Consider the following 22,771-nt stretch of genomic DNA (forward strand, 5'->3'; position numbering starts at 1 on the left):
AGGGCTTAGGTGCGGATGTCATTTGCTCTTTCTCCCTGGTCGGAGTGGCTAGCTGCTAATTGTGGCCCCTGGTCTGTGAGTTGAGCTTGTGTAGCTGAGGAGAAAAGGCTTGCCCAAATTGAAATCTGAGTAGCGTGTCTGAGAGTCGGGTTTGACTTCCACTCCATCATGGATGCGGTTTTAAGAAGACACAGTCATAATTCCCTCGGGGGCTAATTTCATCATCCAAGGAAACATTCTTTTGTCTGCTCACTGTATCAAAAGCTTTCACCCTCTCCTCTTATTTCATTCCATTTTGCTGTTCATTGGATCATCCTTGCAGGTGGCCGAGACCACGACTGGCAAGTCCAAGAGTGAAACAGGGCCAAGACCAAAGAAAATGAGACTCATTTAGAGTTAGAATTGGTAAGAATGAACCTTTTTTTTGTATGTCAGTCCTCAGTATGAGTCCAGCCCCTCACCTGACCCTAAATCTGTAGGTCTAACCGCACCCCAACCCTGAACTTGACCTTAACCCTGATCAAACCTGGGAATTGTGAGGTCATTAAAGAATGATTTATAATGCTGAGGATCGACCAGGTAGACATTCGGCTGGTTGTGTCCAAACACGTAAGAGATTAGAGTGTAAAGTGTCAGAAAAGTGCTCCAGATGTCGGCCTCAAACACCCACAGCTCTGCCTCTCAATCCTCCCCATCATTTCCACTCGTCTCCCTCCCTTTCCCTCGGTGTCAAGCAACTGTCAGCTCCTCTCTGGCTTATTAAAGGAGTCAAACGCCTGCGCTGCCATAACCACGTGCTGATATGATTTATTCTCTCCCCCTGAGGACCCGTCTAATGAACAGAGATGTATGCTCAGCAGCCCTGTACATGTAACCTCTGTGTGCTCAGAGGACGGCCGCCCTGTAATATGATAAGTGCCTTGTCGATAGGCTGTATGATATGCTAATCATACTAAAACACGGTGCCTCAGGCTCTCCCCTTGTTTATTTATGAAGGCCTGACCTGAGGGAGAGCAATAATCGGCTTTTCTCTGAACTCTCTAACCCTGGGAGCCAGGGGAACCGCCAATCACACACATCTGAGTCCTATAATTCCCCCACCTCTCTCCCTCTGTTCCCCCCTCTCAAGCCCGAGCTGAAATGGCAGATTTATGCAAACAGCACTGTGTGTGCATTTTCCTGCCCGCATTTGTCCGGGGCACATGTCAAGCGCTCAAATCATTAAACTAATTATTAATTGGGACTGACGTAAACAACTTGTCAGCAGCTCGCCGACTTGACTGTGGTCTCAGCTCAGCGAGTGTAACGCATTGGCCCGATGAGGTGCACATATTACAGACCGATCATTTGATCCTCTAAAATGAATGATTTTCTGCGAGGCAAACCCCGTGCGGGAAAGCGGCCTCGTGAGTATTTTTCGTAAATAGCTTAATTCATAGATCATAAATAACAATTAGGATGCATGGATGGTCCTGATGGGTGGCGATAACGGGACATACAGTGACACGTGATGGCAAATACTTCAGGTCTTTAGAAGACAGTTACGTAACTACTTGCTCACTACGCTGCTGACCCGAAGACAACTGGATTGTATCCTCTCTCGCCTCAGCCACGCAGGACAAAAACTTGTCATGTTTTTCATTTATTTTGTCCATATTTGATGTGAAAGTAGATAGAAGCGATGCCAGGCTGCCAGCCTCACTGGATCACCAGTTAAGATTAATTTGACAATGGCATGCAGAGATGATTGTGAAAAGACAAACCGAGACCGTGCTGGTAAGCTTTTTTAATGTTCATGTTAAGTCTAAATGAAGTGTGTTTTATGATGAGTTAACGAGGCAGTTAAGCTCATCTCAGTTCAGTGAAAGAGAGAACCTTCACTTCAGAGGGTTCACAGTTGTATATTTTACATTTATTTGTATGTTTACTAAATGAAATAGAAGTGTTTCATTTCTGGAGAATTTGTGAGTTTATTTTGTGAGTTCATTACACTGACAGCTGGCACACATCTGCCGGCTGAAAGCACGGGGGGCTACTGGACTATCGCCTCTTGAGGTACAAAGCGGTATTACGAGACAGGACGGGCCGGGGCTAGCTCGTTAGCAATCCCGACATCAGTACACATCTCTGCAACACAATACACTGTGTTATGGCCGTGTCTTACAAATTGGCCCTGTTGTTTTCACTCACTTCTTTTCCCAGATCACTTTTCGTTGCCTAAAAAAAAAAAAAAAAAACAGTTTCACTACTTCTTTTCCAACCTAGCCCACGAGCTCATGTAATCAATGCTGCCGCTGTAGCTGACTGATCATTCTGCACAAAGTCACACACATCTTCATCCTTAGAGTTAGTGTGTCCTGCAGGCAACCTGACACACCAGTGCTGTGACATCATGTTACCGTGACATGAACATAAGGATCATGTTCATTTATAGCATCAGTGACATAGAATGAGCCTAGTGTTGAATGTACATCATTCAGTATGGTGAAACATTATTTTTCACATAAAATATATATTTTTAATTCAAAATACAACTTTGCTGCACTTTTTTTTTCTCTTTTCTTTTTTCCCTAATAGTAACCTATTTTTTCATACAGTCCGAGTCTCAAAGTATTAAAGAAAAGTGCAAATGTGTCTCGGGGTGGGGCGTAAATCAGAGCTCGGGCCTTGCATCTGTGAGCCAGGAAACAAAGGTTTGTTTGTGTGCCTCAATCACTCTTGCTCATGAAAGCAGACACTTACTTGAAAAAAAAAAAAAACTCCTTCTCTCTCTCTCTCTCTCCCTCTCTCCTTTTTTTTTTTTTTTTTTTTTTTCAGGGAAACACTCTAAACCAACATCCTGGGTATAAATTTGCAAAATGCAATACAGGCCTGATTGTGTGTCAAGTGGATGTGGGGTGCATACGAATAGACCCCCGGACCCCTTTCTCTTTCCTCCTCCAAATAGTACTACTCATTCCCTCCGCCTCCCGTGAACCCTCTCTTTTCTCGTGACGCCAAGTAATGTAAGAAGGAAAAAAAAGGGAGCTCTGTCATTATAGTGTTTTCTTGGACAGTTGTTAATTTTGAGCTTAGGTCTTCATTTTTTAACCTGACAGTGAAAAGAAAAAAAAAGAAAACATATTTAAGAGAATGATGATATGATTTTTCCTCCATTAAATCCTTTCTTCGCAAAACTGTAACACTGAATAGATGCCAATCTGACACCAGTTCATAAAACCTGCGCAAATAGTGTCAAAATAAAAGTCATTTTTAACTGCTACCTGAACTCAGTTTCCATCAAGACATGTCTTTCTAGTATCAGTTTAAAAGATTGAGGTTGTTTATTCATTTAAAAAATATATATATATATACATAAAAATCATGAGCTCATCTGAGTCCAAACACATGCAGCGCAGTCTACAGTATCAGAGCGAAAAAGGCTGAGCTGGTGAGTCTGAATGGGAATGCTGGGAACAAGTGAAGCCTTGGCACTGACTCCAGGTCAGCTCGAAGCCCCCTCACAGCCCAGCCCCTCAGCACCAGGTGTTCCCTGAATTCAAATGATACTCTCATTCATAGACTGCCCCAACCGGAGTATTAAAACTCAGAATTTGCAACTGAATGCTGATATAATCCTGGAAATATATGTCTCCATTAAAAAGTAGCCCATTTGAAGGAACAAGGCGGTCTTTGTGTGAGGCTTTATGTATATTTATCAAGGCGCTAAAAGGGAGCCAGGGGTGGGGGTTAAGGAGTGAGGGGCGGGGGGCAGACTTTCCAACTGTTTACATGTTAATTTCAAACTTAACAGCCCTTGTCCTGGAACTATTTATACACCGAATGCAAATCAATTTTTTCCCCTTTTGTTGTCGTCTTTTTTAGCAGACACTTGACTGTTGATGGAAAAATGCAAATCGATGTGTGCACGGAAAGTTCGGTGACTAAATCGTTCGGCCGGATTTGCATAACAGTTTGCATTTTGATAATATGATGTAGCCCGTTTCACCGTGGGTAACTTAACGCCATCCTCTGCTGAGAGTACAACAGGTGTCAGTTACAGCACCGACCTCCACAGAGCAGTAGTGCCACAAATATTTCTCACGGGAAGGGACGCACTCGAGACAGATGTAATGATACTGGCTGAATCTTGAGGGGCCAGGGCTGAAAGAAAAAACTGCAGGAATTTTGACAAACGTTAAAGAAGCACCCACTGAGCTATCAGTGGTACTACTGGGACAAGTTCCCTTTATGGTCTGTTTGTCTGTCTGTCCTTCGCATATCTTGAGAATCGTTCATCCAGTCTACTTCACACTTGGCAGGTGTGTTGCCGAGGACCTAACGAAGTGCAGTGACTCACACTGGAACTCTATTTAAAAACCCCACATGATTCTGAAATAGAGTTGTGTTGCACATAAAACTCCACAGAATTCGTTCTCTCTGATCTAAAATCGACAATTTACATTTTAATTCAGTTGTAAATAAGAAATGCTGTTTTTAAGAGTTTAAAAGACCTGCAGCTCCCCTCCGCTTGGTTAGAACTGAAGAAGCCTCTCAGGTAAAAGGTGAAACGTGTTCAAGAAATTGAAACACGTCCAGTAGCACTTAAAATTAGCATTACCTGGATGAGTGAGAACCTTCATCAACATTTTAAATTTTAGTGTACCATCGGATGTTTTTTTAAGGTTAGTTAATTATTTTTAAACAGGCCACTATAGCCCATAGCCTCTGTATTAGCCATACAATACATGAGGAACTAAATAAGCAAAGATGGAGTTTGGATGGATGGATGGATGGATGGATGGATGGATGGATGGATGGATAGAGAGAGGTTGATATGAAATGTGCCTCAGCTGAAATGACATGGCAACTGGTCAAGAGTCCACAGAGAAGGAATGCGTCTAATGAAATGTAACAATACCCCCCACCCCACCCCCACCCCCACACACACACACGCACACACACACACACCCCACCCGGCTCCGCCCCTCTCTGTGAGTGAATTAGTGAGTAATGTTTTATGGTTCGGGTGCTACGGCTCGACTCCAGCTTTGTTTAGACAAGTTTCGGATGTTTGCTTCATTATGTTTAGGTTTTCCTGATTGTTTTTTTTTTTTCAGAAGGATTTCATTGAATCAAAAATGTCATTACTTTAGCGCTATCCTTCAAGGGCTTGTTATGCCCGTGTCAATAAGTGATAAAACTTCTTTTCACCAGGAGTGCATATTTTTGGCCTTTCTCTTGCTTTTTTTTTTTGAGACGCAGGAGAAGACAAGGTCTTTTGGAGTGAATGGGACACCAATTAAATATACAGTCATTGTCAAACATTGTGTTGTGAGTTAAATGTAGACCAGAGTGCAATACTCTTATGGTAGAGCAATTTCTATGAAGGGTGAAAACACTCAGTTTTGATTAAGAGTAGTTTGAGTGTTTCTTAGCAGCAGCCATTTAGATTCAAACAGTCAAAGAGCGGAAACACTTTATCACACCGTATACAGAAAACTGGGAGTAGTTACTGAGGAAGGAGCAGGGAACCAATCAGGAGTCACCCGATTATTGATATGGATCTTCGATAAGTCTTTCCTGAGTATCCTCAATATTGCTGAAGTAACGAGGTAACCACTTAACTACTCAGCATAACGATACCCTTTACTTGAGGTGCACAAAACTACTACTAACTACTGATTAAGCAATGAATAATTAATGATTTCTTATTAGTTTACTGTAATCTATTACTACAGTGTCTCCATGTCTGTTCTCTTGTAACTTAGCTCTCCAGTTAGTCAGGAATTATTAATGATGCATTCATTATCAGGTCACGATCACTCCTGATTCATTACTTACTTATTTCTTTGTAACTACAGACAAATGTTCTGCACTGGATTGCAGATGTACACACAGTACTCCAAAAACTATATAAGTACCTTTTATCCGGAATAGTACATTTCAAAGTATATATAGTATTCTATATATCTATAGTTAGATAATTACATGAATCTTAAAGCTGGTAAAGACTAAGGCTGAGACTAATTGTAACTATTATTTCTTTATCTGCCAGGTATTATTATGCATAGTTTGTATTTATCTGACTCTGGAACTTTAGCTACTAGTGACTTTACAGAAGAAATGTGATGAAGTAAGAATCCAATGTTTCCCTCTGACACATAATGGAGTTTAAAGCATTAAAATGGTAAGACTGGGTATAGACTGTACTTTCCACCATGAAGTGATTACGTATTTAAAAGGGGCCTTTTAATTACAGCAACCAACCAGTCCATTGAAAAAGTTTTCCCGCTCAAGTAGTGTATGTTGGAGAAATTTGATTTTTTTTTTCCGGGTTCGTTAGCACATGAATGCCCGAAATAATAAACATGCGCATATCTGATTGAAATGCACAGTAGATGGTGACTGGTTTTTGTTGGTCCCTCCACACAAACCATGCATAAATCAGTCATCACTGCTGCCTCTTTCTCTCTGTGTGATTATGATGCTAATATCATCACTCTAAACAAAGAAACAATCGCAATGACAGAAATGAGAGACATAACGCTCGCGCTTTACAAAAGCGGGAAAGCATAGACGTATTATGCGGGCTACGAGACTGTGGGCAGAGGGTGATGCCTACAGAGAGGTGGCACCGGCCTGCTAACGCGATCACCTGAATTATGCACAATCCATTGTGTTCAAATATCATAAATTGATGCGTGAACATCCCACCCCCCCTCCGACATGGGCTGAAATTATTATTTATGTGGCTGCAGAGCTGCAGAGACACAATTAGTCATATTCGTATGCTGAAATTAATTGAGAGAGATGCGGGAGATAAAGAGAGAGAACAAAGACGGCTTTTTGTCACTTCTTTCCATCTGACAGGGATAATTAGATATATGAAATTGAAATTCCTCACCAGGGGGTCCTGTTGACAACACTATTTTCTGTTTCGTTCCTCGCCCCTTTCTCTTTTGTGTTCCTGTTTATGCTAATTTGGACCCAGTGTTTTTCCCTGACCGCTGAAAGCAGCAGCCTTCCCGGCCTTATGTTTCCATTCACTGCACAGCAAAGAGCAGCGCGTCAACCTATTCAATCCCCCCTTACCTGTGATACTGCAGTTCAATGAGGGAATTCAAGATTTGTGATTAAAGCTGATCTCATATTCACATGTTTATGCCCTCCTGTATGGAAGGTCAACGTGTTGCATATTAAATCAATAAGAAATCATATATTTGTCAAATGGATGAAGTAGAATATAAAAATAAAGCAATCATTTATGAAATATTTTAAGAAATGACTAGGAAGGCAACTCAATTGTATAGGTGTTCATTTTTTATCACAGAAATTGGATTTGGAAAATTCATTGGTTAAACATTGTTTCAGTCTTATTTTACCAGATGACACTTCAATTTGATATGACATTTTGTTTTATGATATCCATTTGCCAGCAACTTTCAACCTCTTCACCTGTTATATATATATATATATATATATATATATATATATATATATTCACACACACACTTACAATTAATGCACTATACACTTAAGATTCATGTAAGACACTATGGACTTCCATTCCTCTTCTACTTCTGTGCATATACAACAGTTCACTCATTTGTCATTTACGACTGCTTTGTGTCATGTGAACCACCCTCGCAGTATCAGAGAGGAACATCTGATAAAAGAACATTGTGGTTTGAGTGGAATTATGGGTTATGTCACCTTTCACCACAAAACTAGACGGGGCCTCTCATAGTTTTCCTCTTACATGAGAAACAACCGCTGTCATGTTTCTCACAGCTGAGAAAGACAAAGTGGCACATTATATGACATCAACAGAGCCATGTAAATATATATTCAGCTCTTATCGCGTCTAGACATTCATGTGCTCCAGACTTAGATGAGATCTGACAGCATTATTTTTGTTCATGTCTTTTGTGTTGTACCTCAGCTTTTATTAAATAACATGCCTATATTGAAAGAGCAGATGGTACTTATGTCTGCCGTGGCTGATTTCTATTGCAAAAAAGTCCGAAATAGCATTTTCTGAAAACAATTTACCGAGTAGAGATGATTATATTTTGCTTTGCTTTTGCTAGTGTCAATTAAGTGTTTTGGGGCTAACAAATTAAAACCAAAAAGTTGAGTGCTGACAGATTGCTGTTTGAGTCATCCCAGTTTCCAAAATGTCCTTTTTTCTATTCAAAGTAATTGGGTTTGATTTACAAAATGACTGAAATTAGAGTTATGTTTTTCTCCCCATTGAGTGACAGCTTTGTGTCTCTCTGTTGGAGCCCGAATTTCCATGTCTAAAACAATCGCAGGTCAAGATTAGGGATTGCCCAAGATGGGAAAAATAAAAACAAGAGAAAAAGGGATAAACAAGGGAGGGGAAGGAAGCCAGGATGGAGATATGAATTGAACCGGAAAGAGCCTTGTGTCTAATGCTTGCCACATTTGCTCTTGAATGAAGGTCTAATTACCCATCGGTATTTGGTGCCAGTGTTCCCAGGTCCCAGCAGCCTCTGGGCCCGTGCAGGCACTGAGCGTCCAGAGCCAGCTGCATCCCAAACACTTGCAGGTATACAGGCCGGGCTAATAGTCCTACCACAAGGGAGCCAGATGAAAGAGCAGGAAACTGCTGCCAGAAGCCCTGAAAGGATTTATGTAAAGACAGGAGAAAGATGCAGGGATGAAGCAGTGGCTAAACCCACCTAAACCTACATTACATACCTGTTTACGTGCTGAGGAGAGCAGCACGTTTAATCCCTTTAAGCTTTATGATCTGAATCCTGGGTATGCATTATGGCTAATAGTATCAAGATGATGAAAGTCAGAGGTCCTGTAAAGGAAATATGTATGGTCTTATTTTTGTTTTTGCTGAAAACCTCTGGTTAAATATTATTTTTTGGTTTGTTTCATGGGAAGACTCAATTTGGTTTTATATATTCCATAATGAACACCCATAAAAGACTTGTTACTTCTGGCGTTTTCACCCATGTGCATTTGTTCGCTTATTTGTTGGTTTGTTACCAGGATTATACAATAACTACCAAACGGATTTCCATGAAACATGGATGGAGAATGTGTGTTGGCCCAGAATAGATTCCAGTAACTTTTGCTGTGGATCAGAGAAGAAGGGACAGATCGGGAAATCTTTTAAACTTCTTTTTAACATAATGAGTTTGGAGGGTTTTTTTCCCGCCTTTTTTTGTTTTGTTTTGTTTTGTTGTTTTTGTTTGTTTGTTTCTCAAGAAATAATGTATGGATTTTGAAAAAAAGATATGATGAAAAAACAGGCATATTTAAGTGGCTGGTATATACGCCTGAGTACAATCCTATGCAGTGTGGTTATGATTATAATTGAGCACTTATTGGTGCTCTAAAATATTGGATTAGGCTGATTTAATTAAACGGGACTGCTGGGCCTTGGCGGAGGTATGCGCTCTACTGGGTGTCAGTCTAGTTTTAATAGAGATAGAGATAAAAAAAGAATATTGTGACTTTAATTCACTAGCATGAATCAAGCTACAAAAATCAGTTAATCTTACATTATTATATCTTACAAATCGACTGTCTGTAAACAAGTTATGAGGCCCTTGTGTTGATGTCCTCGATGACATCATCAGGTTTTTTTTCCTTTGGAAAGCCCCTTCCAGGGCCACAGCTGACATTTCACAAGTGTTTTTAAAAGCTGAGAAGGACTGCTCATGATGAGTAAACTGAACTACAGGTGTAAATGCAATGGAGTGCCCCTTCTAAAATGTAAACACTTAACTGCGTGTATGAACAAGCGTGGTCATTGTACTCAGCTCTGGCCCAGAACATAAATTCAGCCTACGTGTTCGCATGTGTTGGTGTGTTTAGTTTCGTCGGGGGTTTACCTCACTGTTATTTATAAATATAAACACACAAGTCGTCTCTCCCGCTGCCAGGTCAGCAGTGTAATGTCTAAAGTAGAGACAAAGTGAGTAATCTTCTATCTGTGTGGGATGTGATTTCCATGAAAGAGGCCGGCAGGGTGGGATGGGAATATCGCCAGTCATGACGACTCCAGATCCATCCTGAGGAACAGGAATTCCCACAAGCTGGATAAACATGCAGTTTGGTCGGGGGGGAATGGGGTGCTTGATAGAGCCTCTCTCATCTTTGAACATGGTCATTGTCAGGATTTAGCCATATCTTACCGTAGGAACGCGCTTTCCTCCAGTATGGTGTGGGCGCATGTGTCACGAGATTGGGTGACAGTGATTTGGCTATTGTTTTGCCTCCTCCTCTACCGTGTAATTGTGATTTAAAATGTTGACTTCTCGGATGATTCCTCAGTTTGACAGCCCTATTTTGTCCCAACTAGATTGCAAATATTCACAGTCCAAGCTAAGGAGTGATAGCTCTCAGAAAGCAAGAGAGCTACACAGAGAGGCTTGGAGGATGGAGGGCTCGGTAAAGGAGGGAGGACGGGTGGGGCCAAGACATTTTACGGCCTCTAGAGTTACTTCAGCTTGTTTTCTTAGAAGGCATGTGTCACTATTTGATGGCCCGGGGAGGACAGGAATAATACAGCAGCAGCTATGAGAGGATAATGTGTAACCGCGGCCAGCCACAGAATCCCCAACTGTGTTTATCTTAATGGTTTCAGACAGAAGCACTGATGGACATGGGGCTAACCTGAACAACCACACATTTGAATTTTATTTTTCTTTGGGGGTTCTTTGTGTGTTTTTGTTTCTCTCATGGGTGTAAGCCTGCATGTCTGACTATATAATTCTTTCAGCGTCAGAGTATCAAGTGTGTGTGCTCTCGCCGTGATCATACCCTAAACTCCACATCTACGCGCCGGCGTTTGTGTGTTTTTTTTGTTTTTTTTCTTCACATGTAATTACTGCGAATCAACTCTTTGTGCATGGTTGGAGTCATAAAACAAGAGAGAAAGAACATCGTTATGCTAGTGGGGCACCTCACTAAAACGCTCCAGTGACAGAAAATGAAAAGCTGTAATTCCTCCTGTGAAGTGAAGTCTGACTTGTCAGAGTAAAGCACTTCCTATCCTTTTGTTCGGATCTCAAAGGGAATTATAGGGGAGAGAGTTAGATATGGCTGTTAATAAGAGCCGCCGAGCCCTGACCAGATGAACGTCTAAGTGATTTAGACCATGACAGTTGCGTTAAAACTCGTAAAAGCAGATTACTTTAACCTGGATGTTCATATTTTCGGACATGGAAAATATAAAGTTTTTCCTTTTGTTGCATCTCGACAGTGTGGTTGTTTCAACTGTTGAGCGAACGGCGGAGACTCAGTACTTAACTGTTCAGATCCCTACAGGATGCACCACTCCCACATTATCATTTTTTTTTTTCCAAGGTCGTGACTTGATGAAGGAAGCACATTTTTTTTTTTTTTTTTTTTTTTCAGAATTGACACCATCAGCTCTCAAATTGATAAGCAAAGAGGAAGCATTGGGTCAGTTGTGGCCATAGTAGAGGAGAGTAGAGGATGGGTCGAGGAGGGGAGTGCATGGAGATCAATGGGCTAATAAAACAAATCAATGGAATGAAACCACAGAAAAAAGTGAAGTCATTAATTTGCAGAGACAGGATGATCCCACCAACCACATGCATTGATTAGGAATGAGGTCTGTGGAGAACCTTCGGGGGGTATCATATTAGTGGAGGGAAACGATGGCTGCAGTGGAGGGGGGGGGGGGGGGGTCGCTTTCCTCCGAGGGGCTTGCTGCTGTACCGATGCAGGAGAATAGGTTAACCCGTGGATCAATGGCCTCTTCAGCATAAGTCCGAGGAGGACAGCGGCTCTGTGTTTGCTCTGCAAAGCGCTGTCAACACAATATCTGCAGGTGTGATTTTTTTTCTCTTTGCTTATGAGCGCAATCACATTGATTTTTTTCCACCCCCCGTCTTTTCAAACCAAGTGTACTCAAGCATGATTATGATATTGAATACATCATAGAGTACAAAGAGGTCTGCAAATAAGGTCAGAGGTGATGGCTAATGTTCCATTTTTATCAATATAATTATTGTTAATCATGATTTGTAATCAATAGCGTTGGGCTGAGTTATATACACTGAGGCCTGCTAGAAAGCGGTGCAAGTGTGACCGCGGAGGCATAATGTGCAGGTTCGAAAATGACTGATTTAATACGGAAGGTGGAAACACACCACCCCATCCTCGCCAGGAGAACATCTGTAAGTGGTCTGAAAAAGCAGCTAATATTTCTGTTTGTTTTAAGGTGGTGACTGATACAGGCTGAAATGGTCACGATGGGACCAAAGGAGGAATTCGAGTGACACAGTGTTAAGTCTGCATGTGGATGAGGTTGGTTGGATGGGCGGGTCAAACACACCCAAGAGATCGCTGTTCACATGCCATGTCAAACCAAAAGTCAACAACTTATTTTCAACGTACTTAGCTTCCATCACGCACAACAGGAGACATACATACAAAACTTAATATACGTAACCAACAAAAGCATTTTAGCCCAAACCACGATCTTTTCCTGTTTGTAAAAATTTTTTTTTTGTACAACAAAGGTCTGATACGTCCAGGTTCCAGTAAGCCTGTCTAATGCTGATACTTTTTCAAAGAATCATATGTTGTTTTGCAATCAACCCATTCAGTCATTCAGGTATGCAGACTTATTTAAACGCACACAAAGCACAGACCTCTGTTTGAACCAAGCTGCATGTCCCTAAAAACCTCCTGACCTCTCCTCTCAGTGTTATAAATATACAGTATGATCTCCTTCTATTTATTATTGAATTAAATTTGCTCCTGAAAGCTGAAAATTTTCAAAGTTCACCATCGGTCAGTGGTTCGTCCGATCTGCAGACACAGCATAGCTTTTCTGCTGCCATTTTGGTCTGGGGGGGTGGATGGCGAGTGGGTGGGGGACAAGAAAAGCAGGTGATGTGAGATTGACGACTTAAATACTTCATCAATCAATGCTGCAGCCAATGTGTTGTTTGGTGATTGGTGGAGAATTCAGGCAATCCATCTTTCCCACCGCCAACTGGCATTCAGGATTCTCCTCAGGTTCTCCATGTAATGCCTTTATTTCTTTATTTCCAGGGTTAACCTATGCTGCGGATATTTGTGTGTGTCAGTGTGTGTCTGTGTGTGTGTGTGTGTGTGTGTGTGTGTGTGTGTGTGTGTGTGTGTGTGTGTGTGTGTGTGGGTGGGTGGGGGTGGGGGTTCCACTCTAACCCTTCACCTGTTATTAGAGTCTGTTGGACATGTATGCTGCAGGAAAATGCGCTACACACAAGTAGACAGTTAATTCACCATCAGGCAAAATAAATCATACCACCGAACTTTGAAGGCGCTAGTGTAATTACTGTAATTATATGTAGATGAGATAATAACCAAGAAGACTGGCAGTTTATGTCTGCCATCGCACTGTATTTTACTCTGTGTGTGTTGCCTTGTTGGTTTTGGCCGGAAATCCGCTGCATTGTTTTACAATAGAGACCCAAATATTACAGCCCAGAAGCACTGTCACTACAGAGGAGCTTTTACCGTGCCACGGAGGAACATGACCAAACACTTGTCTTCAAGTTTGTACAGGATTTGATTCCTTCCAGTGTAAGATACATGTTATACTGTATGCTGTTGTAGGAGCGTTGCAAATAGGGATAGAGCCAACCAGAGTGGGTATTTTGACTGCTTTTCGTCGTGATACTCATTTACAGCAAAACATTTAGGCTCGACTGAATTGATCACATGGCTGTGGCAGAGGTTTAGTGCTCTACAGAGTGTCATTCTAGCTCTATATTTTTATCAACTGAATAAAAAAAGAAAAGACTGAAACCCATTAAGTGTTGGTTCATCTCTCAGTACTTGTGGACACTTCCTGAAGATGCAAATCTTTTAAAAGATTATATATTATATAATTATAGTATTTGTTTTGTTGTTGTTTTTTTTCACCATTTACTGGATTGATATTTGAAAACAAATGTTGGACAGTGCTGCGCTGGTTTTTGATTGGTGGAGATGAAGTCTCTTCAGTAAGGTTGGAGTTGTATCTATAAATTTGACAGCAAATTGGTGTCATTGATTAGGGACTTTTTGGTCCTTCTGACTTCACATGGCACCCATATTTTTTAGCCATTTATCAATTAAGTTTAAAGTTTAAAGCTCAAAATATCATCTATCCCAGTGGCCATCCCATATGTGTCACTCTGCAGTCACTCTGAGAATATACAAGATTTAGCCCACATTAACTGGCCGTGTTTCTTCAGACATTACAATTTCTCTCCGTCCTCACTCCTTTCCTCATCTCACCGTCTCCACCTTCATGTGGTTATAGTAATGCTGAAGCCCCTGGGTTTTGCTTAATTAAAATACATCCTTTTTGTGTTCCCCTTGGAGTCCAGCGATAGAATAACTATGCAACGGGGTTAGCCGTATTTAGCTCCTTGAGGAGTTAGCCAATGTTGTGTCAGGCAGCCACTCACAGCTAAATCAACAAAAGCCTGCGAAGGGGGACTGAGAGAGAGAGAGAGAGAGAGAGAGAGAGAGAGAGAGAGAGAGAGAGAGAGAGGGGAGCAGTGAGGGAGCAACACTGGAGGAAAAAAAAAGGGGGGGAGGTTGGGGCGAGGGTGGGGGATCCCACATCGTGTAAACCCTTAGCTTTTCACACTGAGCGGCGTTCTCATGCTAAGCTCCGAGCTTGAACTGAAATCCTCTCACTTATCCTCAAATCCAAGATGAAATACTGTCAGATGTAGTGTGATCCAGGGAATTTGGTGGGAGACTGACAGCCAGGGCAGAGAGACGTATGAGTGACTGATACAGAGAGGCACGAGTGTGTGTGTGTGTATGTGTGTGTGTGTGTGTGCTCGTGCATGCGGAGGAGGTGGAGGAGGAGCAGGGAGAGAGTGGAAGATACTGCGAGGGGAGGAGATTGAATACAATGATTTGTCAGAGGCAGAGTCAGTGACTCATGTCGGTTTGATGCCTAGTAACCAAGGACACAGTGGAGCATAAATCACATGAACTGTACTGTACTGTCCTTTTGATCTCACATATTACAGTTTGCGCACTTTTTTTTAAACAAAGACAAAAAGTGTTGTGAGCCTCGATAATTTTTGTGCCTAATTTAAAACATAAAAGATCACGTCTGTATTTGACTGTAGATGGCAACAATTTGCATACTGCCACATGTCATTTTGGGAGCCGTGTTTGCTCTGGAGTCAGATGTTTCTAGGTGGGGGTGATATTTGGAGGGCGTGTACGTCCCTCATCTCCGAATAGCTCTAAGGCACAGACAGGAAATGGAGTCCTGGCATTTTGTTTTGCATCACTGCTCCTCTTTATTAGAGAGGAACAGAATCGGCATAGAATAATAATTGGAAAATTGTAAGCTTGCTTTCATTATAATTAGCGAGATCGCAGGATGCAATAATCCAATTATTTTACTTAAAAGCAAGTTCCCTCATCCCTCTGCAATGTGTTGCAGGATGTGTAACCTCATCCCACATGGACATGCCAGTGAAACTCTGTCTCTCCCACTTCATCCCCCCCTCTTACATGTAAACACCAGCATGCTTGAGTGTGCTCAGACAGCTGAACATACACTGACATATGAACACCATTTAGGGCCAGGAGAAACTCACATAAACACACGCGTGCACACACACCTCAACAACATACAAATAATTGAGTAAGATTTGCTGGTACATTAAGTTTAATGTGTTTGACATTCGGCGGGAGGAAATGGTAGGCACGAGGTGGAGTAGCCACGCCGCGTCTTTCTTCAATCAGGGCACCGCAGGGCTTCATTTTACAACCTCAACGCAAAAAAAAAAAGAAACGAGGCCCGTCAAAGCTAATTAGCGCTGTTGCAAATGGATGCAGGTCACGGCTCTCAGCGGATTGGTCCACAGAGGGGTCACCAGAGGTCAAACCTCCAGTATGGAATGATATAAACAATCATCTATAGACCACAAACCAATCAATCCCTTTTAACACTATCCACTTACTGGTTGGCTGCTCTTAGAGGTCGGAGGTCAATGTACAAAAAGACATCTGAGCCAGTGGGTTTAGGAGTGGGAGGCACATCCTGCTGATTATCTATTCATTTATATTTTAGCATTCAATACACCAGCAAAATATTAATATTAGGGTATTTGAATAGTGTTAAAACATTCTTTCTTTCTTTCTTTCTTTCTTTCTTTCTTTCTTTCTTTCTTTCTTTCTTTCTTTCTTTATTTCTTTCTTTCTTTCCTTCTTTCCTTCTTTCCTGCTTAGTTATTAGTTACCTCCACCAACAAAGCTATGCTTTCACTGTTTTCATTTGTTTGTTGGGTTGTTACCAGGATTACACAAAAACTACTGAACCGATTTCCACAAAACCTAGATGGATGATGGGTCTCGGCCTAGAATAGAGCCCATCAACTTTTGGTGTGACATTTTTTTTCTCCCTTCCTTTAACATTGTGCGATAGGGTGTTTCTCAAGGAATAATGCATGGATCTTGATGAAAAACAATCTGGCATATGTAGCTGGGTGGTAACTAAGAGCGAGTACAATTTAAATTGACAAAGATGGTTGAGCAGATATGAGTGGTTTAAAATTCAGATTTTGGATTACTTATTCAATAATTTATCGCTTTTTCATTGCTCGCTTCACATTGCACAACAAAAAGGAAAATGTCTATGCATGAATTCCATGCCAAAAAAGCAATATGTAAGACGACAAATGTGATCAACTGTGAACATCTTTGTTCGCCGTTTAAATCATACGTCAGCATATGTTTTCCTGCTCGCTGAATAAAATCACTTCAACATCAACATGAAGTTCCGCAATTAGCCAAGTAGAGAGAAAGGACAGAAAGTCTCAGAGAAAGGGAGGGAGGAGGAGGAGGAGGAGGAGGAGGAGGGGAAGGGAGAAAGATGGAAACCAACGCTTGAGGAATTGAATTACCCGAGCCTTTTCTCATTATCATTTAGCCGTCTTTTATGGCCCACCAGTAAGAGATGATGTTCCCATGACCCCGCACAATACACAGACATATTATTCAATCCCGCCTCGATGAAATTCCTGCAAATAAAACCTTTGTGCTGGGCAACAGCTAATTATTTGACAGATTGGCCCCCTTCTGGCTCAGGTTACAGTGTGGAGTGGCCATGTTGTAGCCCCCCCACCCCCTCCCCTCCCTGCCACACACACCCATCCACCATACCCACCCACACCACCAGCACTCACCCACTCTCCTCCAGCCCCAGCGCAAAGAGGGGCCACTTTGAGACAATCCCAGAGGGCCTCATTCTTTTCAGGAGATTATATATTTCAGCCCCCCCCCCCCCTTTCCTCAACCATCTATCCATCCAAAATCAGGGGAGCGTGGTGTGTGTGTGTGTGTGTGTGTGTGTGTGTGTACAGGGGGCTCTGTCTGTCAGTGACAGCAGTCATTTCATAGTTTAAAGGGTGTTCTCAAGCAGAAATATTTAATCTTCCCACGAAAATAAAGTTTGGTGGTGGAGGACTGGTAGAGAGAGAGGGAGAGAGAAAGAGAGAGAGAGAGAAGCCATGTCCAATATATGCTGTGTTACTCTGTATTTATACGACTTTGAAGAACTACTGTACATATGCATGCAGTGTATTTTTTCGTAATACCAAATTAAAGAGCAGGGAACATTAACGGATTAAAGTTTTGGGTGGGCATGCCTTTGGCTTTGATTCAGTTCACTAATAACGAGAGTTTGTCATTAGTGTTCGGACATGGACCACCAAGATAAATGCCAACACATGTTTAAATTATCTGGAGACTAATGGCGTTTTCCTTCAGCCCTTTCCCTCCCCATAAAGATCCCTTGTTGACTCGACTGTGCAGACATTTTGAGTTATCAGCGCCAGTTTAATCTGTTGTTTACTTTGCAGCCATGGGCATGGCATAACTCAAGAAGGAGTAGGTGTTAAAAGAGGTTAAAAGTAAACAATTAATTCAAATCATGTGAAGGGACTCCGCTGGAAAGCTATGAAATTCAACTACTGTGCTTTGAAAGTAAGGTGAAATTAAAAGTAATCTTTGGAAATACAATATAAAAAATATGTAAAACACTGTGATGTTAATGATGTATTTTGATGTTTTAATTCAAAAAATTTAGAGAAAGTCGAGTGTATTATCTCTATATGTTCTCAGTCAGCAATATGGTCCATATACATTTATATTTAGAATATCAAATATAGTTTATAATAATAATAATAATAATAATAATAATAATAATAATAATAATAATGATAATGATGATGATGATTATGAATAATGATAATGATCATGATAATTATTATTATTATTATTAGTAATAATAATAATAATAATAATAATAATAATAATAATAATAATAATAATAATAATGTCATTGTTGGCCCTGAATCTGGCCTTTAAAGTGCTAAAGCTGAAACTAAAACTCTGTGATATGTGATATGTATCATAATACTGGCCCTGAGGGCTTGTAAAACCACTGGCCTTTGGCCTACAACCCTAGAGAACTAAAACAAGGAACTGTTGCTACTGTTTGGGGCATTTCTGCTGTAAAATGCCAGAGCTGAATATTACTAAATGGGGAATCGATATCATAAAATGAAACAAGTCAAAAAATGGAAGTTGAATTTTGAGTTAAAGGAAGTGCACTGGGCAGTGTTCACCCTGTATGACATGTCATATCACGACAGACAGAAGAAAGAGAAACAGAAGCTGTTTCATTTCCCAGCAGACACCCAGCAGTAGGTTCGAAAACCTGATTATATACAGCACACAATTTTAAGCTGTTTAAAATGTGCCTCAAATGTTTGAATTTTTTAAGCTCAAATATGACAGCAAATCGCTGTTGGACTGTCTGATGGCCTCCCGCAGGTTAAAAAACCTCTACCACCCTTTTTATGCCTAAACAACACATTCTTCTCATGTCCATGACTGAAAATCAAAAAAAAAAAAAAAGAAATTCATTCAATTCAATTCAAATTCATACTGTTTTACCTACTTACCCCTTGTTTATATTTGGCAGACCCTGCCACCTTTCCAGCTTCAAACAGTTCTGGGGACCTTATTTTCCTCTTCCCCTTTAAACACTTGCTTGGACAAATTTGATCTCCACAGAGCAGAGAACTGGTTACGTTAAGAACTAGTCATTCCCCACCCATTCTCATCCACCCTCTCCGTGTGCCTGTAGCTGCCGAACGCTTGCCGGGCTCCGGTTGCATGTCTGGGATGCTCGACTACTGTGCTCACCTGGCATGAACCCAAGCGAGCGGAGCCTGGAGTATTCATTGCTCAAGCTGGGTGAAGGTCACAGAATCCAGCCCTTCCCTGCTCCGCTCCCCAATGAGCAAACATATGGTCATGGAGCACCTTGAACATGTTTGGGTGACCAGAACTACTTGGCCTGAGCTGCCACAGCAGAAGCGACAGAGGGTTTTTTAGGCTCACCTTGCAAAAAGCAGAACAAAGATAAGGAGGGAGCGTGAGGCCGCCCGGCCACAGCCATCATCATTCACTAGTTGCTCACACGCGGGAAATACCCACGAGAAGTCACCCAACCGGATGTCGTTGTGAGAAGAAAAAAAGCGGCAGACCTTCTGGCCTCTCTTGTTTTCTCCTGATATAAATGTGTGTAATCATAAGGTACAATATCATCACCCCGTTGCTCAAACAGCCGAGCCTCGTCTAATCGCTTCCACGTTTTTCCTCGGTGTTAAGCTCATTAGTGGGTGACCTAAAGGCATGTAGGAAAAAAAAAAAGACAAGCGAGAGACAAAAAAAAAAAAAAAATCTTTGGATAATGGATGCTTGCTGTTTTGAGACAGTAAAAATAAACAGGTCTGCGGCTTTGATAATGAATCTGCTGTAAACATGAGCCCAGAGTGTGAGTTTATCACAAACGTCCAGCTGATAGTCCAACCCTGTGTGTGTGTGTGCGTGTGTGCGTGCGTATTCTCACATACAGCCTGTGTCATTGCATGTGTGTGTGTTCGTCTTTGGGCCCGGCTGAGGGCGGAAGGTGGAGGGTGGTTGCAGTGGTGGTGGTGGTGTCGTGGGGGTGGGGGGTGTTGAGGATGATGACTTAGACTTTGTGAATGGGATGTGAGAGTGTCTCTGGTGTCTGAGTGTCTGGCCCAGGTGGCGACTGGAAGGCCGACTTCATTAGCCTTAAAGAGGAAACAAAGGAAGATGCATCGTAAAAAAGTGCCATCCCTCATCTGCGAGGCCACCGCCTGACACATTAGGAATCTGTATGCTCAATTAACCACTGGCAGGCTCATTTTTCCTCTCCCTCTCTCCCTCTCTTCCTCTCTCTCTCTCTCACACACACACACACACACACACACACACACACTCACACTCTCTCTCTCTCTGCCTCGCTCTTGATCAAACAGAGCAATCAGGAGCGAAGCAACACTTAATACACGGCATGTTTGTGAAGCTCTCGAGTATATTTTTCATCGTGCCTGTGTTTGATTTGCTGGAAAAGATTGCGTATGAACTAACTTTTTTATGATCTATAAATATATCCGGTGGGTTTTTCTGTGGGTGCAGATCTGTCTCTTCCTGATTAACAAAATCAAAGCTTGCTGATTAAGCCTCGAAACATTTTCAAAACCTCTTTTTTTTTTTTTTTTTTAAATTCCGCAACTGCATTCATTTTTTCTGTTGCAGGAGGAGGAAGGGGAAAGTCAGACGCCCAGCAGGACAGGAAATCGCGTGACAAAAAGGCATTGATTAGCACGTGAGTTTTATTATTAGAATTTACCCTGCACCAATGTGTGGTAGGTCATTAACATAGGAATTTCTACATTATAAATGACAAACGTGGCAAATTCATGCGAGCATAAAATGTTTCACTGATTATTACAGGCTGTTTGTAAGATTGTTATACATGAAGTAGTACTTCTGTAAACAGAGTATGACATGTAAAATCCAGTTTCCTTTTGAGGAGGGCTGATATAATGCATCATTAAGCACGTGTGTCATATAAAAAACCTCGTCTTTATATGCACCGTGATCTTGATCTTCACCTTTCGTTGATGCAAACACATAAAAATCCAACACACACCCTTCCCACAAGGCACTGTGTGGCAACCTGAGGATCCTGATCTTCCCATGAACCTCCTGTGAAAAATGACAAAGTGCAATAAGGACCTGGCTGAGGTGGGGTTATGGGCGGTGCACAGCAGGGGGGGGTCACCGTGATACGCATCAGCCTTTGATTAACGAGGTGAGCTAGACGCTCTTTAAAATCACAGGGGTCACGGCTTAGGAGGCCTCCATCCAACACTTCGCCACACTTCACAGGGCCAACTTCTTTTTATTATCGGACACGCCCCTTTTTCCTTTCCCCTGTCCCCCCTTCCCTCTCTTTCTCCCTCTGCCCCTTCTCCACGCCTCTCTTTTTGAGATCTATCAGAGAGATGAAAAATGGCGTGCAGCTGGCCGAGTACTTCCTTCCTCTTGTCGGGGTCAGCAGTTCACTGTGCTGATAGAGACCCTCGCACCTCCATTAGTGAGCGCGCCGCTGCACTCACACAGGTCGCTTCGCTGCATCGCTGGGCGCACATCACTCCTACCTGTGTCCGGATATCCTATCATTACATTCCTCCCTTGCTGCATTAGTCATTGATTGCTTTGGTGATGACCGACAGCTGCATGACACATGTATCTGTCATCATTAAATCATAAAATATCAACCCCAAGATGTTTAAGGTGCAATTTCTGTCATTTTGTTAAATTGCTTGTAATGTTTTGTACTGTCCTATCTTTAAATGGCTAATATGGTGTAACAACTATAATTAAGAAATGGTACATTTGTAGTTAATTGGACAATTGTATCTATTGTTAAGGTTAATCGGGCATAAATTGAGTTGCAACTTCATAATGACCAGAAAAATAATGTTAATAGATTAACTACACAGTATTTCATAATCATTTACAAACTCAATCGGCCACTTGCAACAATAAACAATCTAGAATGACACTTTGTAGAATGAATACCAATGCCAAGATTAAAATGTACTAAATCAGAGATACCAGCCAATTAATACACATTTTTTTCATTAGGATCCATGCATATTTCCCTGACAAAAGATTGGAAATGCCAAAAAAACAAGTGTGCTATCTCTTAATGTTAAAGAAAGTGAGAACATAATTCCTGGATCCATTCCTTTATCTGAATATGCACCAAAAGTGAAAAGGGTTCTATTCTGGGCCGAAACACATCCTCGATCCAAGTTTCAGGGAAATACGTTCAGTAGTTTTTTTGTTAATCCTGGTAACAAACCAACCACTAAAAAGACACAAAAACGTACCCTCTTTGATGGAGGTAAAGCATTTAATCTTTTGTTAACAGTCAAACTAACTTACTATTACGTTTAATTACAAATAAACTATCAATTTATCATTTATCAGTGATGGTTGAGTTACCCAATATTGTTATATACCTTTTAGAAAAAGCATATGTCTACCCATTCAAGTTTTAGATTAACCAACATTCAAAAACTCCAGCATTTTGAACATGCTTATTATTTCTTTATGAAATTAACACATTTTTAGATGACTAATTATTGTCTCTTTATATTGAACCCTTGGGGGGGTCAGTATTTATAGTTCAGTTGCTGACCCACTTGCTTTGGTCAAACAATTTCAGCAATGCAGCCTCCAGTGGCTGACTTCAAAACTTTGGAACTTTTAAGAGTGCAATAAGTCATTTTGGAGCTATGTAGTTGATAGTTGAATCTCATTCCCAGGTCTTCAAATCCCAACGCTTTGGGTGGGTGTGCGAATGGTCGAA

The 22,771-nt window shown here is 41.4% G+C and overlaps 1 long non-coding RNA gene across 1 annotated transcript in view; it reads left to right on the forward strand.

Annotated features, from left to right (window-relative positions):
- The window catches only part of LOC119006759, a 65,329-nt gene that overhangs the window by 33,215 nt on the left and 9,343 nt on the right, over window positions 1–22,771 (forward strand). Inside the window, exon 4 of the long non-coding RNA XR_005070880.1 lies at window positions 20,644–20,713. This is a non-coding gene — a long non-coding RNA (uncharacterized LOC119006759). The remainder of the gene's footprint in view (window positions 1–20,643; window positions 20,714–22,771) is intronic.

The sequence above is a fragment of the Acanthopagrus latus genome, chromosome 17 (genome assembly GCF_904848185.1).
Source record: "Acanthopagrus latus isolate v.2019 chromosome 17, fAcaLat1.1, whole genome shotgun sequence".
In the NCBI taxonomy this organism is placed as follows: domain Eukaryota; kingdom Metazoa; phylum Chordata; class Actinopteri; order Spariformes; family Sparidae; genus Acanthopagrus; species Acanthopagrus latus.